Source organism: Hyperoodon ampullatus (genome assembly GCF_949752795.1).
Source record: "Hyperoodon ampullatus genome assembly, chromosome: 19".
NCBI classification, from domain to species: Eukaryota; Metazoa; Chordata; class Mammalia; order Artiodactyla; family Ziphiidae; genus Hyperoodon; species Hyperoodon ampullatus.
Genome location: NC_136932.1, coordinates 5,345,603 through 5,363,168, shown reverse-complemented (window position 1 = coordinate 5,363,168; position 17,566 = coordinate 5,345,603). Strand labels below are relative to the sequence as shown.

Sequence of the window (17,566 nt, the reverse complement as noted above, 5' to 3'; positions counted from 1 at the left end):
GGCTGGAATTACTGGATAAGGATGGAGGGCACCATTGGGAGAAGATGTGCCATTTCTGATGGGCCATGGAAGATGGAGAAGAGTGATATATGCTCTCAGCCTGGTTCTGGAGCTTTAAGTAGACACGGAAAGTTGTTATAAGTCCACCAGAGCTACTAGAATAGGCCAAGGGAGCAATGGTAACATCAACTGTAAAAGATCCAGTTCCAGCAGGAGGTGGGAAGAGGCAGCCTTTGGCCAGACATAGCTCCCAGGAGAAAAGCCAAACCTTCTCTCCTGAAAGCTGGCATTTCTGCCATTCATCACGTTTGGGCTGACTCTAGGTTTCCACCTGTCAGCTTCTACCAGTGCCCAGAGGCTGAGGGATAGACCAAATGATTTCTCTAGCTCCTTCTGACTTAGCTTCCATGATTTGGAGAGAAAGAGCAGTGGTAAAGTGAGGACTAAGTGTGAACTGGCATTTTTTTTTTAAGCAGATAAAGGCTTGTTTTTTATTGAATGAGTGATCTATGTAATTGCCGAGGCCACTATGAACAGAGAAGAGGGAGAGAACTTTATTCCTTGGTCTCTTCCTCCTTGGACAGAGTCTTGATGATTTCCTCCTTCTTGGCCTGGAGCCACTCTTCACGCTTTTGGGCTTCCTTGGTCTTAGACCTGCAGGCCTCAGCCTGGTCCGCCAGAAGCTTCTTGCGAGCCTTGTCTGCCTTCAGCTTGTGGATACATTCCATGAGAATCCGCTTGTTTTTGAACACTTTACCCTTTACTTTCAGGTACAGGCTGTGATCACGTGGCGGTCAATCCTCCTAGAGTCACGGTATTTTCTGAGCAGCGGGCGCAGAATTCTCATCCTCCTCAACCAGGTTACCTTCTCGGGCGTTCGAGCATTGGTAGCACCCTTTCTCTTACCTATGCCCATGTGCCTGCCCTTCCGGCGGGCCCAGGTGTGTTTCCAGCATCAAGCCCAGGAATGGACTGTCACAGGCTTCCAGATGATCAGCCCATCTTTGATCAGCTTCCGGATCTGCTGATGGGAGTTGACATTGGTAATTTCATTAGTCTCATTGGGGTCCAACCAGACCTTCTTTTTGCCACAGCAGGGGACACTGAAGCCAAGCCTTTTCTGAAGCCTGAGCATACTCATGCCTGCAACCGCAGCAGCAAAAGAGTGAACTGCCATTTTTTTTTTTTTTTTTTTTTTTTTTTTTTGTGGTACGCGGGCCTCTCACTGCTGTGGCCTCTCCCGTTGCGGAGCACAGGCTCCGGATGCGCAGGCTCAGCAGCCATGGCTCACGGGCCCAGCCGCTCCGCGGCATACGGGATCCTCCCAGACCGGGGCACGAACCCGTATCCCCTGCATCGGCAGGCGGACTCTCAACCACTGCGCCACCAGGGAGGCCCTGAACTGCCATTTTTGATTCCGCTTTGTGCTTTCCCCGAACCATGTCCCAGACACTGAGCCTGCCCAAGGGGGGTGTGTGTGTGTGTGTGTAAATGACCTATAGCTCACCTCCACACTAAAAATAAATTAAAATGCTATTTCTCCCTTACCGCCCCCCGCCCCAGAATAGAGAGCTCACTTGTCATGGGACTCAACTTCCTCAGACCTCAACAGAGATACACTCAACTTCATACTTCCAAGGGGACCCTTGACCATTTATCCTCTGATAGACACCCAAAGGCTGAGTCCTCCCTTTCCTATTCTAGGTCCCAGGTCTGTGGGCAGATTGCTCACAGGCTCCAACCACTTCAGTCTTGAAGCGGCAAAGGGGAAACAATTTGAAGGGCATAGCTGTATTGCCCCCTGCTCAGGACACTGATCTTCTAACCTATGAACCAAAGTTAGGTGTGAGGACCTGAAGTGACCCAGGCTGCTCCAGTGCTCTTCCTGCCTCCGACATCCCTCTTCTGGTTCTGCCTACACCCTCTTCCCAGCAACCTTCGTCAAGGTCTGAGAAAGCCTGGTGTCGTAGGAAGAGCCCTACTGTCTTGAGTTCCAAGCTCTTCTTTGCCATTTAACAGCATGTGATCGTGGGAAAATCATTTACGATAAGCCTCAATTTTCCCTGTCTATGAAATGGAAATAACAATAGGTGCCATGCCTGAAGGGTTAAGAAACTTAATAATTGTGATTATAAAACAACACTCAGGACACCAAGTAAAACAGGCTATTTCATTAATTGCTAGTGAGTACAAAGTGGGAGCACAGTGTTCCTTTTTTAAAAAAATATTTTAATTTTATTGGAGTATACTTGATTTACAATGTTGTGTACAAAGTGTTCTTAACAGGTGAATGGTTAAACTGAGGTACATCATATCATGAAATAAATAAAAGAAACAAACTATTGATACATTCAAAAACTTGAGTGGATATCCAGAGAATTATGCTGAGTGAAAAAATCCAATCCTAAAAAGTTACATAGTGTATGACTCCATTTTTCGAAAGAAAAAATTGTAGAAGTGGAGGATAGATTAGTGGTTGCCAAGGGTTAAGAAGGGGGTGATGTAGGCGTGATTATAAAAGAGCAACATGAAGAACCCTTGTGGTGTTGGAACTGTACAGTGTCTTGACTGTAGTGGCAGATGTAAGAATTTACACAGGTAACAACATTGCACAGAACTTAATATACACACATACACAGGTAAAACTGGGGAAATATGGATCGAACTAATGTCAATATTCTGGTTGTGATGTCATACTATAGTTTTACAAAGCGTTACTACTGGGTAAATGTGGGCAAAATGTACAAGGGATCTCTCTGTATTATTTCTTACAACTGCGTGTGAATCTACAATTACCTCAATTTTTAAAAAAGGATATGATAGATTATTAATGTTTCTGGTGGGTTTAGGAGAAAGAAGGGGCTGGCCATGTGTTTCCATTGAAGAATTCCGAAGAGGAAGATTAAAAATATTATTCTTATTATGGTACATCAATAAAGTGATCATACCTATGGGGAGGGGGGATATTTGTATCTGTTGACCCAATAATTTCACTTCTTGGAATTTACTATAAAAAAATGCATGAAGTGGGCTTCCCTGGTGGCGCAGTGGTTGAGAGTCCGCCTGCCGATGCAGGGGACACGGGTTTGTGCCCCGGTCCAGGAGGATCCCACATGCCGCAGAGCGGCTGGGCCCGTGAGCCATGGCCGCTGAGCCTGCGCGTCCAGAGCCTGTGCTCCGCAACGAGAGAGGCCACAACAGTGAGAGGCCCGCGTACCGCAAAAAAAAAAAAAAAAAAAAAAAAAAAAGCATTAAGTTTTAGGATAGGATGTCCATCATGGTATTATTTATAACAGTAAATATGTCTAAATGATTAAAATAGTGGATGAGCTTTATACATCATAGCATATCTAGGTGATGAAATACTCTATAGACTTTTAACATACTTAAAAAAAAACATACACTGAGCACAAGGCCTGGCAGTCAATAAATGGTAGTTCACTTTACTGGGATGTTCTGGGTATTAAAAGAGCTAATGTAGGTAAATGCACTTGACAAACTGTAAAGTGCTTGGCAAGTGCTCTGTGTTGCTATCTTTTTTTTTTTTTTTTTTTTTTCTTTTTTGGTTGCGCCATGTGGCATGTAGGATCTTAGTTCTCTGACCAGGGATCAAACCCATGCCCCCTGCAGTGGAAGCACAGAGTCCTAACCACTGGACAGCCAGGGAATTCCTCTGTGTTGCTATCTTAATGGCTGTCTCTCCCAGCTCCATCCTAGATGAAGCTGTACTTCCAGGCAGAACACTACGTAAGGAACTCCTAGCTGGAGGCATGGGAATGGGGAAACTGACTTCTTTGGGAGTATGAGTCAAAGGATTGGGGCTACTTCCGTTCCAAGAGACTGCCAACCCCTGCTCCAAATCATCAATAAAACTATGGACATTCTCCCCAGCACACGCACATACTCACATTTGGCCTGTAATTCCAGGGGACTCATAGAGTCTTTGACACGGTGTCAGCCCTGATGATTCCATAAAATTAATAGACTCTGTTGTATCAACCACTGTTGACTGAGCACCTACTGAGTATCAGGCACTGTCCTAGGTACTTTACACACATTATTTCACTAAATTCTCTTCACCACCTTAAAAGGTTGTTTATCTGCATTTCACAGACAAGGAAACTAGGGCTAAAAGAGGTTAAGCGACTTACCAAGGTGGCACAGCTCGTAAATGGCAGCACTGGCATTACAGTCTAACCACCACACATACTACGTTTAGAAGAACTGAGGAGGAAACCGCACTGAGGCCCACATCTGGAGGAGCCCCAGAAAAGCACCCTTTGTTCTTCCAATGCCCCCTGGGTGGACACAGACTTAAACTCATACCAGGCAAAAGAAAAATCTCTAAAGAGAAGTAGGTCCATTCTGAAGTCTTATATCCCATGAGTAAGTTTTTCCATGTATCTAACCTCTATCCTTTCTGCTAAAATCCAATCCCTTTTCCTCTCTTGTTTCCAGTGGGGATGGTGAATATATGACATGGTGCCCCTCCATGAAAGGTCCTGAGTCAGGAGGGGATAGAGGAATTTCTCTTTCCCCAGAACTATTGAGGCCTCAGTTCCCTTGGTCTCTTGGATCTTCCCCAAGGTATCAAACCAAAAGATGAGCAGCAGAAAATGGACCGGAAGAAAAGCGGAGAGAGTATCCTACCCAGACCAAGGAGCCCAACTTGGAGGACGGCCTGGGACTCTTTCAGGACCTAAGTCCTGGGCTCAGGGTGAAGTTAAGGTGGTCAGTTTTCCCCACCAGGCTCAGCAGCCAGCTTCACGTTTGACATCTATCCAGCTGTGGAAGTCTGGCCAGCATCCCTCACGCCAGAGCCTCTTGTTTGTCACAATGTGACATCTCTATAGAAAGGAGGGATCTGGGGGTTCTGCCACTCTGCATTTATTCCTCCCGTCTCAATACTACCTTGCTGTACTTGCTCAGGACCAGCCAGCCCAATGGGAGGAGCTTAGAGAATAATCTGAGGAAAAAGAATAATCTTGTGAGGAGGAGCCTGGGATCCCAAGACTAGGTCCAAAGCTCTTTTCTCTCAACATGAGAGCCAGGAGGGAAACTGGGGCCTGAGTCTAGACATAGATTGGGAACAAGAGGTGTCTTGGGAACAAGAGGTGTCTTCCCTCCGTCCATCCTTCCTTCCCTCCTCCACGCACTATTCTACCCTGCCAGGGCCTAAGCATGCTCACAGCCCACTTTGGCTTCCCTTGGCCCATCTACCTTATGGACAGGAGAGAGTTAAAGGCATGGTATGGGCAAGCTATAAATTTCCCATCAGTGTGGGGAGAGGAGGACTGTTGGCAGGGAGGGGGTTGGGCTGGGGGGGGAGGGGGAGCTGGGAAAAAGCCAGGAGGTTGTCTCTAGGTAACAATAAACACTGCAAGCAAGGAGCAGCTGTTACACTTACTCTCTCTGCATCACAATGCTGAAATAACACTAATAAACCAGTGTGCCCAATACACAGGCATATGTGCATTTGCGGCCAAGCCCCACTGTACCCCTAGGGCTGCCCTTTGCTTCACGTCAGGGGCCTTGGTGCCAGTGGACATACCTGTCTTGGCCTGGCTATACTTATGTGGAGGATGAGGACTGGTGAGTCAGTCTCAGAGCCAGAGTGGCATTCTCAGAGGAAGGGGGTGATTCCAGGTTCAGATGCTGACGGCATTCACTGGTAGGAAGAGGTCAAATGGGGTAACCCTTGGCTGGGAGTTGGGAGGAGGGGAAGAGAGTGAGAAAGAGAAAAGTGTAGGGAACAGACAACTACTTACCATGTCTTCTCAGATTGGAGGGCATGAGGTAGCCAGGAGTGGAGCCAGCTGAAGGGAGGTGGAAGAAAAGGGGGACGGAGGAGAAGGTTTACGAGGAGGAACACGTGGTATTGAGGAGTGATCCTTGTATCTCCTGGGGCTGAACTCCCTACACCTGCCTACATCCCACCCGGTGCACCCAGGCTCCCCCTCAGCACCACTTTTATACCAGAGCCAGGTGATATGTCAGTTCAGTTCAGGATTGGGCTTTATTATGGGTGTTCCAGCAGGGGCCCCTGGGCTCCTGATGCTGCCAGGGAGAGCTGGGGGAGTGGAGCTGGTCCCATCTCCCTACACGAAGAGCAGCTGGTCTGTCCCTGCCTCCAATCAAAACTGTCTCTGGATCCCCAGGAGCATCCCAGCAGAGGGCCCCTCGTCCCAGCTGGACAGCAGAGCCGTGATCAGTGAAAGGAATAGAAACAGGCAAATGAAAACTTAGGCTCTGTCAGAGAACTCCCCTCCTATTCTTCTCTGAGGTTAGAAGGAGGATATTTATTGTGTGTCTGGATACACTGGTATCCGAGATCCCTATTTCCTTTTGCTGAAACAGGGAGGCCCTTGGGACTGTGGTCAGAAGCACAGCTGATTCTCCTGGTCCACTTTCTGGCCCTGTTCTGCTGATGTGACCTCAAACACAGTAGTCTATCATCCCCCTGATTCAGAAAGTCAGGAGAAGATGCACATTGCCCACCTGACCTGTAAGGGAAGAGAAAATCAGCACCTTTGAAGATCATGGTTTCTGTTTCCAGCGAAAGAGTACTGAGACCAAGTAGTGGTAATCCTTCCAGGTTCTGGTCTTGTAATAGTGCCTTTTTCTTTTCTTTTTTTTTTTTTTTTTAATTTCTAAGTCGTGTGGTGTCAGCTGGGTACCCAGACCTCTGGGCAGGTAAGTGAGAGTAGGGGGGAGTAGCTGTGTCTGCCTGGAAAGCCCCTTTCCTGAAAGGTGCCTAGGAGCGCTGAGCTGACTCAGGACAGAACCCTCTGCGCAGCCCATGGATACACTGGGGCAAGAATGACTAGCCTCTCCTATCCTTTCCTCACTGGGAAGCCTCTCCCTGGGAATGCTCAGCCTCCCCTGCTATCTTCTCTCCCATTTCCCTCTCTTCTTTCTTAGCTGGGGCCTCTCCTTGCCCCACAATCCAGATGAGAGACCTCTATCCAGAGCTCAGGGTGGGGGAGAAATGGGGTAAAAGAGAGCTCTAACAGGCCTGGACCCCCTTCCCCTCTGTTGTTTTCATGAGCCACCCCTGTTGCTATGAGCCACCAGAACCTTGAATTCAGGTGAGCTGCCAGCAGCCTGCTCCCTCCCCACAGCCGCTCCAGCCAGGAAGACACGCCCCTAAAGGGCCCCAGAGCCCACTGTCTTCCTACTCGCAGGGCCACAGCCCCCTCCTGCATCCCTAGGAATCTGCACCACAGACACACTGGGATGAGTTAGAAAGAAGTGCGACAGACCCCACCACGTGCTCCGTGCTGGAGCAGAGGGCCAGCTGCCTGTACAGCAGAGCAGGGTCACCAGCCAGGAGAGCTGGCACACCTTGGGCACAGAGCCTTGTTGGCATGTTAGAGGGGGCAGGGGAGGGGATGGGGTAAGAAGGCTGTTTCAGGAGCACACGTCTCCTCCTGGCTCCCTCTCTGGGCACTGTTTCTTCTCCTTGGCTTCTCTCCCCGGGTACTGATGGACATCATGGCGCTGCCACCTCTGAAATGTCTTCCTTCACTTCTTCCATGGCTTTGGGAGCTACAGAGGGGATCTGCATGATAACCTTCGAGGTGGGAGGTTCAGACATCCAGCTCTCTCACCAACCAGTGGGACACACTGAGGGAGAAGGAGGAAAGGAGTCCCATCAGAGTAAAAGCTAAACCCTGGGCCAGCAACGAGCTCCTCGACAATTCCCTCTTCTCTAGAGCACAGGGGATTCTGGGTACCGCTACCTCTGCCTTCTACTTATTTCAAGTCTATCCCTCCTTCCCTGCAAAAGCTCAGGGTTTCTTCTGGATTCCAGAGTAGGCTCCAGGCTCTGACTCCAGGGCTGTAGATCTCATACCCTTGGCTAAACCTTGGGAGTATGAGGCAGGGCTGGTGGGGACTGAGGGGAGAGAGATCTTGTTCCTTAGAGAAACATCAAGAATCTAGATTGAATGCTTTAAGGGCCTTTTAGCCCCTCCAATATACCTCTAATCTGGAGTAGGGGTGGACAAGGGGGGAGACAGAGGGCCTAGAGAAGCCCGACGCCTCCTCTCTTTCTTCACTGCGTGCCCCTCCTGTGCTGCTCTCTGTTTCAGAGGAGAAACAGCAGCTCTGCAAACAGGAGCCATCTAATAACCCCCCTGAACAATACTCAGTGCGAACGGCCTGCCTTATGTTAGGCAGCCAGCCCCACAGGTGGGACTACAGGCCTCAGTTTCCAAATTTCCCCTCTCTAACTTCTCCCCTCTTTCAGGCTTCTCCCCCATCTCCCCCCACAAGAGAATCTTCCTTTTCAACTCCCTGGCACAGTTTTCCTCCCCGACCCCCACTTCTGCAGGCCCTTGGAAACAGGGGAGGAGCTAGATGGAGTCTATCCAGACTGTCCTGAGGCAACGCAAGGGGGCCCTTCTCATCTTGTTGGTAGTAGACAAGGCAGAGAATTAGATAGCCAAGGAGATGACCCTGAGTGTCTAAGAGAGGGCAGTGTGAGTCTGGGGGCACTTAGAGAGGTGCGTCTTGCTCTTCCCTAGGGACTCTGGGGATATTAAATGGTGTACTAGGATAGAGGAGAAGACAATCCTGGGAGTAAAGGATAAGTGTTGGGGGTTTGGAGGGTGTGACAAAGTTTCTACCCATACTGCTTTCCAAGCTCTGTGGCCATCCTCGCCCTGACCGCAACTTAGTCTCATGAAGCACAGAACAAAGAACGCTGAATTTTTTGAGGAAGGAAGGAGATGCCAGGAAATGCCATCTTTGGCAACTTGGTGGGCAAGCCACTTCTCTCCTTCATTCTTTCTTAACTCTGGTGTCTGAATAGTGAAGGAAGTGGGGGTGGGAGATGGGGACAGCTGGAAATGTGCCCCTCTCTCCAGTGTGCACCAACACCGCATAGAGCCAGATGGGGCTTGACTGAGAGCTCCGGGCCATGGCACCGCGTGAATACAGGGGCATTTCTGACTCAGCTTTCAGAGCCTTGAGTTTTAATTCTGTCTCTCTTCTTGGCTTAGACATGGGACAAGACCACTCCTCGCTACATTTTTTGGCATAATTTTCTCTAGCAGCTTATATTGCAGCAGAGAAACCTGTGATAAGATCTCAGAAAAAGCTCAATATTTAGTCACCATTGGGGGATTTATTTCTTGGTTAAGGAACTGGGGAAGTTAGTGTATTTCCTGCCCTGTGGACCTTTTAGAATATGGTAAAATCTCATGGGAGTGGGAGGTTCTGGGGGATCTGTCTACTTGGAAGCAAGGGAATGGATGAGATGACCTCTGGAACAGGCTGTACAAGGGAAATGTTCCCCAGTAATGCACGCACCTGGCTCCGCTGAGTTGCTTCCAAGACTTAGGAGCCAGAGACACGAGACTCCAAGCAATAGAGAATAATATTCTGCCTACCCTCTTCCCTTGACTTTCCTCCCCACACCCTACCTACTTACATTTCCCTGTGTTCCCACGAACTCTCCAAATCCAGGAACAAAAGCAACTCCAGGGCAGGATTCAACTGAGTTCCCTTCTCTGGGTCTCTGTTTTCCCATCTGTAAAATGAATCGTTTGGCAAGATGAGCTCCAGGTTCTCTTCCTTGCAACAGTAAGGGTCTATGATTCATACCCCAAAGGCACCAGCCCTCATTTGCATGCTGTTTTGCATGTAATCTCCACGGCACTTATTTTACGTCTAAACACACAGAAGTATCTCTGAACCCTGCCCTTCTCCTCCCTGTCACCACAGTCTCTGGTTCTACGGTCCCTAGTTCTTGTCCTCCCCTTCAAGGAGCTCAAAGCTCTGTCCCCACCTTCCTTTCACAGTTGTACAGCACTCAGTGGGACAAGCTCAACCAAACAAAACCTCGGGAACAAGAAAACAGCCTTACCTAATATCCTGGCTGCCATTTGGGGGCCCCAAACTGAGTCAGCTGGTACAGTTCCATCCTTTCTGGAGGTCCTGGCCATTGGGGGGAAATCCTGGTGCCTCTCCCCATGCCTCCCCTCCTCCTCCACCTTGCTATTCTCCATGCCAGAACGCAAAGTGGCCAGTGATTGATGGGCCTGGGTTCCTGGTAACCGCACCCAGTGGCCCAATCCTCCTCCCTTACCCAATCCCTCCCCTGTCCCTATTCAGAGATCAGATTGTCTCATGTTGGTCCCTGAGGTCCCATTAATTAAAAATACATCCAATTAAATGGCAGGTGAAAACGTGCTATTGGAACTCTCCACCCCCCTGCCCCAGCTTGGTCCTCCCCACCCCCATTTTAAGGCTCAGCTGTGCTTTGAGCTGAGAAAAAAAAGAGAGAGAGAGGAAGAAAGAGGGAGAGAGAAGAGGAAGACATAGAGGTGGGGGTATTCAGCGGGGGAGCTATTTGAACCTCTGCCAGGGTAGCATGTGCCAGCCTGGGAGGGTGGCACTGTGCCCTGGTGTCTAATTTCTGGAGGTGTGAGTAGGTTCAGTCAGCTGGGTACCCACTTCCATTTCCCTTAAAGGGGCAGAGGGAAGTCAAAGGGTGTGTCTAGCCACACTGCCCCCCTTCTGGGCTTGGTGAAGGAAGCAGTAGTAGTATAAATGGTAGAGGGCCCTTAAGAGGGGGTGTGATGTTCAGGGGTTGGGAGAATCTGAGGCTTCCATTCTGGGCATATCCCTGCTCTTCCCTGAACTGCAAAGACGATAACGAGAAGCTGTTTGGGACCCAGGTGGCAGGGCATGGCAGTGCTCCCAAGCCAGGCTGTACCTACCCCTGCCCACAGGAAAGCTGAGAAAAAAACGGAGGGATGAAGGAAGGAGCCATAACTTGGGTGGGAGCAGATGGGTCAAATAGGATAAAATATACAAGCGTGTACATTTGTGTGGGCAGCACCTTATAGGCAAGAGGATCTGGAGGGACTTGTCCTATTTGCCCTTTCTCTAGGCAAAAAGAGGCAGCAGTAGTGTGAAGTCACCTCAAACTGGCAGGCTGTGAGTAGGGCATCTCTTCTCCTCCACATTTATGGTGTCCCCAGCATTTTGTCAGGTAAGGCATCAGCCCCACCCTCCACCCCTCTAAAGCCCTCTGGCCCCAAGCAATGCAAAGCTAGTAGGCACTGAGAGATGTTGGGAGAGGAGCTAGGAGAAAGAGGGTGACTAAGGGTGGTACTCAGAATCCAGGCAGTAGTGGGGGTATCTGCCGACCGAGGGCCCCCGTCTGGCCTCCTTGGCAGCCTCAGTACCTCCTCACTTCACTTTAACGCTAATTGGAGATTTTAATCTGCACTGCTGCTCTGCCCAGGGTGCTGGGGGGAGCGCCAGCTGTGCAGCAATTCCAGCAGCACCGACTGTTTAATCAAGCTGTCCTCCTGGGGAGGGGCCCTCGATCATGGGGGTAGGAGGGAGGAGGAGAACCTCTGTCATCTCCCTTAGCCTGCTCAGCCTGGAAGGGCTTCATGGAGACTGAGGGTCAAACATGGGACACCTCATCCCCATAAGGGCTCCACGGCCACTTGGATCCCTAGCAGAGACATTACACAGTACGGGGGCGGCATGAGGATCAAGGGTCAAAGCAGCCGCCATCCCCATCCTGCTTTCTGAAACTATTGTTGTCGCAGAGCCCCAGAGTGTCCTGGGTGTCCTCCAGCCATTCAGGTGGTAAACATCCTCCAGACCATCTTGAGCTCTGCAGGTTTGTGCTGGGGGAGGTGATGGGGGCATAGAAGACGGAACTTTCCTAGTCTCTCAGTCTCTCTGAGAGAGTCCTCTCCCCAGAACTCTTTCCTAAGAGAGCTAGTTCTTTAAGAGCTACTTCTCTTAAAAAAAAAAAAAAAAAAAAAAGAGCTACTTCTCTTAAAACAATTGTAAGAGATTTTTTTTTATTTTTCTCTCTGAAAAACCAGACACCTCCACCCTCTGGGCCAGAAGGAGACTGTGTCTTAGAGGCTGGGGACAGTGGGGTGGACAGCTGGAGCCTGCTACACCTTGAAGGAGAGAAACACCTCTGCAAGGTGTTTTGTGACTAGAGCTAGGGGGCTTCCCAGGTTCAGCTGGGAATATAGTGACGTGTCAGTCCACTAGGGAAGAGCATTCAGGGTCTCAGGCCATTTTTAAGGAAGAAGCAGTGGAAGAACAACTAATTATTCTTCTGGCTCCTTGGGCCCCTGGTCTCAGGCTCTCTGGGGGGGTTTCTGACCCCCGTCCTGGAGAAAGATTGCAGTGTCCCCCTCTCGCCTCACCCAAACTCTGTCCGCAGAGGGGCAGGAGTTTTAATTGGTCAGCAGTGCCCTCGTGTGGCAGAAACCAAGACTGCAGCCGCCGAAGTGGACCAGCAGCTTTGAGGGATCGGACATCCAGGTTGACAGAGAGGTAGGCAGGGTACCCCAGGTACCCAAAGCATACTTACTGCTCAACCACGTCCAGAGACATTTCCTACTTTCTAACACCTACTCTATCCCTCCATCCATCCCATCCTAACTGCTTCACCTCCAACTCAAGGTATGTGCCTACCAGGGGAGGGAGCACCTTACCCAGACCTGGCACTTATTTAGGCCTGCTGCTTGTGCTGTCCGGATTGCAGGGGTGAGAGAGGCATTGTTGAGAGAGGAGACCTAAGGTCAAAAGGGTAAGCTGATGTCAACTCCAGTGGCAGGAGAGGCTCTGGCAGCCCTGCCAACTCCCTATAAGTGCCAGACAAGAGCTGCCACCCGAGCTCAAGACAGAGTATTACCTATTGGTGGGTTCTTCCCTGCAGCAATCCATTTGCTACCCCCTGGAGGGGTCTGGGAATGAATACGGAGAGACTCTCAGAGTCTGAGATCCTTGTCCTCAGGAATGGACACCAGATAAAACCTTTCCCTCAAAAGATTCAAGTATTCCCCAAGGATGCCAGGCCGCTGGACAGAATGCACATCTGGGCTTCAGGCTTTCAGCTCGAGGAGAAGGGTTGACTGTCATTAGACGCTTCCCCTCCAGTGTCAAATACCATCCATTGACTGTTTACTGTTCCCTTCTTTCCACACGCACTAAATGGGGGAACTGGTTTTAAACTGCAGGAAAGGGGGTGGAGAGTTAACATTAGGAAGGTCTCTCTAAAATTTAGGGCTGGGGGCTTCCCTGGTGGCGCAGTGGTTGAGAGTCCGCCTGCCGATGCAGGGGACACGGGTTCGTGCCCCGGTCCGGGAAGATCCCACATGCCGCGGAGCGGCTGGGCCCGTGAGCCATGGCCGCTGAGCCTGCGCATCCGGAGCCTGTGCTCTGCAACGGGAGAGGCCACAACAGTGAGAGGCCCGCATACGGAAAAAATAAAAATAAATAAATAAAATTTAGGGCTGGAAGTCACCAAGGTGGAGAGCTGAGTCACAAAGGCCTTCCCCTCGTTGGAGATATTTAACAACAGAGAGAAATAGTCCCAGAGAGAAATATGACCCTGTTTAGGGTTGGTGGGTAGGGAGAGGAGCACACCTACCTGGCAGCAAGAAGGGTAGGGGTAGGCATAGTAGGTTGGTGACCTGCCCAGTTCTAAGCATTGAGGATGGAAAGAAGCAGGCTGGCAGACCTCTACTTCTCGTGACTTTGCACAATGTTTGGACAGGGGGGATCTCCCATCAAACCTGGAAATGATGTGGAGAAGCTGATGAGAGGTAGTAAGAAGGGATATCAATGCCCTACCCTCATGCAAAAGAAAGAAAGAGAAAGTAGCTTCTTGGGGAAGAAGAAGGCAGGACTACGTGTACGTATGAGGTGGTGGGTGAGTGGGGCAGGTGTTGTAGAGAGGCTGAGAGCAACCAATATCAGCATCACACTACTGAGGAATATTCATTAGCACAGCCGGCCAGGAGAGAAGAACAGGAATGAAATGACCACCAATGCCAATTGAGGGGGTTACCCACTCCAGCCAGGAGGGAGGAATTGCTAATCAGAAGATGCGACACCATAATAGGGTCAAGTAAAAAGCTAAGGATCTCCCAAGGCAATAGAAATAAAAGCAAAAATAAACAAATGGGACCTAATCAAACTTATAAGCTTTTGCACAGCAAAGGAAACTTATAAACAAAACAAAAAGACAGTCTATGGACTGGGAGAAAATATTTGTGAATGATGTCACCGATGAGGGCTTAATTTCCAAAATATACAAACAGCTCATACAACTCGATAACAAAAAATCAAAGTACCCAATGAAAAAATGGGCAGAAGACCTAAACAGACATTTCTCCAAAGAAGACATATAGATGGGCAGTAGACACGTGAAAAGATGCTCAACATCACTAATTATTAGAGAAATGCAAATCAAAACTACAATGAGGTATCACCTCACACCAGTTAGAATGGGCATCATTAAAAAGTCTACAAATAACAAATGCTGGAGAGGATATGGAGAAAAGGGAACCCTCCTTACGTTGTTGGTGGGAATGTAAATTGGTGCAGCCACTATGGAAAACAGTATGGAGGTTCCTTAAAAGACTAAAAATAGAGTTACCATATGATCCAGCAATCCCACTACTGGGCATAATATATCCAGATAAAACTATAATTTGAAAAGATACATGCACTCCTATGTTCGTAGCAGCACTATTTACAATAGCCAAGACATGGAAACAACCTAAATGTCCATCGACAGATGAATGGATAAAGATGTGGTACATATATACAATGGAATATTACTCAGCCATAAAAAAAGAATGAAATAATGCCATTTGCAGCAACATGGATAGACCTGGAGATTATCATATTAAGCAGTGTAAGTCAGACAGAGAAAGACAAATACCATAGGATATCACTTATATATGGAATCTAAAATATGACACAAATGAATTTATCTATGTAACAGAAACAGACTCACAGACATAGAGAACAGACTTGTGGCTGCCAATGGGGAAGGGGGTTGGGCGGAGGGTTGGATTGGGAGTTTGGGACTAGCAGATGCAAACTATTATATAATATATAGAATGGATTAAACAACACTCTATTGCATAGCACAGGGAACTATGTTCAATATCCTGTAATAAACCATAATGGAAAAGCATTAAAAAAAAATGCTAAGGAAACTCCTCTGGAGATCTTTGAGTATAAGAACTTCCCTGAGACTGTGCGTGTGTGTGTGTGTGTGTGTGTGTGTGTGTGTGTGTATGTATTAATCCCTTACAAAAGCAGGCCAGTGGCCTCTGATTGGCTTAAGGTCCCTACCTGGCCTTAAAGTCTGTGAAAGAGACTGAATTTTGCAGGGGTCCGGATGTCAGGTAATTGATGGACATGACCAAATTCCTCAGGGGCCATCTCTCCTACTGCTGCTGCCACCTGTAAAAGAAAATTACAGGTTATATTAGAAATGAGATAAGGGATTAGACACCAAAAAGGGTCTATGGGCTTTCACCCGGGGAGCATGGCCTTGGTAGGTAAAGTGATGGTGATGGTCACCACTCTTCTAATTCACAGAGCTGAGAAGGATTCTGGTGAACCTTAAATATGCTCCCTTAAATAAAGAGAGCTGTAAGTGTTCTAAGATTCCTAGCTCCAGGGAACTAGCTTCCAGTCTGATAAAGTAAAAACCATGGTTCCTATACTTAAAAGTTAGGAATTCAACAGAAATAGAAGCTGTGAAACCCAGAATTATAAAGGGCAATGAAGGTTCAAGGCAAATGGAAAGTTAATGCAAGAAAGTGACTCAAAGGAGGGCATCTAGTTTTAGATCAGATAATCAGATTGTATTTGAAGCCTCTCTTGTCCAAAACAGCTTCTTGAAGAAAGGCTCAGAGGCCAGAAAAAGGTCCTATGAGATAGAAAGGAGGTTTGTGGGACAGCAGATTTGATGCAATTTGGGCAGGTAGGTCTATACACTCCCTGTGTAGGGATTAATCTGCATGGGGACCAACTCCACATTCCTCCTGTGCTATCAACCAGGGTGTGATGGAGGAAACGTAAAGATATGTACTGGAATCTATTTGTCAACAGCAGTCAATACTCATTTTGCAATCTCCCTGCCCCTCTGACCCAGACCTATAATTCTATCTCTAAGCTGCCTTACTCCCTCCAAGATACTGCTTCCACTTTAGGAACTCATTAGCATTCCCCTCCCTGCTTGTCAGTGGCTCCCAGACTCATGCTCAGAAAATAAGCGTTGGAAGGGACTGTAGAAACATCTGGGAGAGGTCCAAAGAAGGGAGGAGAGTCTCAGCACCACAGTGAGATGACTTTAGAACCTGCTGTGCATGTCAGCCCTTTGAGCACACTATTCAGGGCTTAGGTCATTGTGGAGCACACCACCTTCCTTCCACCCCAACAAAGGAGAAAACCAACCCAAAACTAAAAATCAGGGGGGAGGAGTACAGCCCCGTCCCCATTTGCCTGTAATCTCAGAGAATATCTTATTTTACTCAGAGTTCTATAATCCCTTCTCTCATTCAGCAATTCCCCTTAGTTTCCCAGCAAGTGAGGTGTTTTCTTTCTCCTTTCCTTCTGATTTTATTTTTCAATATAGCTGTATTATAATGCAAAGGAGCCTGAGTTGAGCTTTAGGGTAAATTCCTCACAATGCCTCTGAGGATCTTTTCCTACTAGCCAACCCCCAGAGATAGCTGGCAATGAGCTCCTTGAACTATGGTGTAACTCTGAGGCATCAGGATCTTTGGCTGTGGCTTGCCACTTGCTTCCCAATAAACCAGAGTTCTTGACTCTAAATAAAAAGTACAGTTGTACAATTTGCATGTCATTGAAAGATTAATCTTCGAGGTAAGAATATATAAAGCTTCTCAGTTTTTCTACGAATTTTTTTAACCTAACTTTTCCCCTCAATCTGTCCTTCCCCCCTCAAAATCTCACAGCCCTACCTTCCCTTCTTGAGGAAGCACAGGGCTGTCAGGAATTGATGCTCTTGGATGCTAGTCTTGGCTGGCTGCCACTAACTCACTGTGAGACTGTGGACAAGTCATTTTCCTTCCCTAAGCCTCAGTTTCTTGCTCTGTAAACTGAGAAGTTGAATTAGGTGGTCTCTAGTTCCCTTTCTAGCTCTGGCCATCTATGATTCTATCAGGAAGAAGACACAAGTGTCCTTCCATCAGGAAGTGAGATATTCCTGCCCCTCACACCTTTCTCTCAGGGCCACTGCATAAAGAAGCTCCCCTGTAGATGCCTGCCTTTCTCCTGCTGGCTTAACTAAAGGGACAAACAAGTGAGTTCCAGTAGGAGGCCAAACTCCTCTTATTATGAAGAAAAGATGTTAAAAAGGTGATCTAATTCTAACATTGAATCTTGAAAGCAGATAGGAGAAAAGGCAGGTATGGGGCAGGAAAGAGTATGATAAGCACGCCTCCCTAACACACTGAGCATACTCACCCTAGGGAGCCCCGAATAACCAGTGACTGCTTAGCCAACACAACTGTGTGTGGATGGAAGAAGCAAGCAAGGACATGTGTAAACACTTCAGGAGCATAGACGTAAATGTCCGATCAATGCATATACACTCACTCCTGTTCTCTCCTACTCAGGCCTATACGTGCCTTGTAAGAAGCTATAGTGGGAGTGGACACCACATCCCAGTCTTCTCCCTCCCCAAAGTCAGAAAGGAAGAGACAGTGGGACAGGAGATACTTGGCTTCCTGTAAATTGTTTTGTC

At 48.3% G+C, this 17,566-nt stretch overlaps 1 pseudogene across 1 annotated transcript; it reads right to left on the bottom strand.

Annotated features, from left to right (window-relative positions):
* Positions 1-506: 506 nt before the first annotated feature.
* Positions 507-1,349, bottom strand: LOC307067993 (large ribosomal subunit protein eL19-like; annotated as a pseudogene). The gene has a single exon. The product of its transcript is annotated as a large ribosomal subunit protein eL19-like (transcript).
* Positions 1,350-17,566: the final 16,217 nt, after the last annotated feature.